Consider the following 921-nt stretch of genomic DNA (forward strand, 5'->3'; position numbering starts at 1 on the left):
CATGATCGCATACCATCGCACTCCACACCCTGGGGCGTCTAGCTCAAATGGTAGAGCGCTCGCTCAGCGTGAGAGGCACTGGGACCGATATCCAGATCGTCCAATCCGGCAGCGGGTATGTTGCCCGTGCTGGGGATAGCATGGTCGTATGCCACCGCACTCCACTATGTGAGAGGTTCTGGGATCGATACCCAGGTCGTCCAATGCGGCAGCTGATGTATTGGCGGTGCTGGATATAGCATGGTCACATGCTATCGCACTCCGCGCCGTGGGGTTTCGTGTAGCTCGCATGCCACCCCACTCCACACACTGGCGAGAGGCACTGGGATCGATACCCAAGTTGTCCCATGCGGCAGCGGATATATTGTCCATGCCGGAGGTAGCATGAGCTATCTCGGGCTCTTCCGACGCCCCTACTCCCGTCACGGTCAGCCCCGTGGGACGGACCGAGCCGCCGACTGCCTGCCTGCAGTCAGACACTCTACCAACTGAGCTACCCCAGGCTCTTCTGACGTCAATGCAGATGCCTGACCATAGAAGGTGCAGTGGATATTCCATTCTTGCCTGTGGAGACTGCTCCGCGCATCGTGACTAGCGTTTCCTCTTACGCTCCAAAGTTCGAGTTGGGCGGCAAGCGGCGCCCAAACGCCTGCGGATGACTCCTCGCGCCCCCTCCAGGCTACGCTTACCCGTCATCACATGCCAGGGCACTGAGCGGACCCCGGTCGTGGACGTGATTCGGGTGCAGCTTATGCCATCGACAGCCGAAGTTGGCCGGTTCCAAGAACTTGTCCTGGGCCTTACTGCGGAACAGCAAGTACCTCCCGCAATCCTCAGCGTAATCCCCCACAACCACAGCATGGTGGTGCCTTTTTGGCTTCCTTCGCTTCGTCCGCTCCGCCGAGCGAGACTATTCATTCT

At 59.4% G+C, this 921-nt stretch overlaps 1 non-coding gene across 1 annotated transcript; it reads right to left on the reverse strand.

The window, feature by feature from the left end:
• Positions 1-432: 432 nt before the first annotated feature.
• On the reverse strand, positions 433-503 carry GNI_227270. Its single transcript has one exon. It is a non-coding gene; the product is annotated as a tRNA-OTHER (tRNA).
• Positions 504-921: the final 418 nt, after the last annotated feature.

The sequence above is a fragment of the Gregarina niphandrodes genome (assembly GCF_000223845.1).
Source record: "Gregarina niphandrodes unplaced genomic scaffold scaffold00224, whole genome shotgun sequence".
NCBI lineage: Eukaryota > Apicomplexa > Conoidasida > Eugregarinorida > Gregarinidae > Gregarina > Gregarina niphandrodes.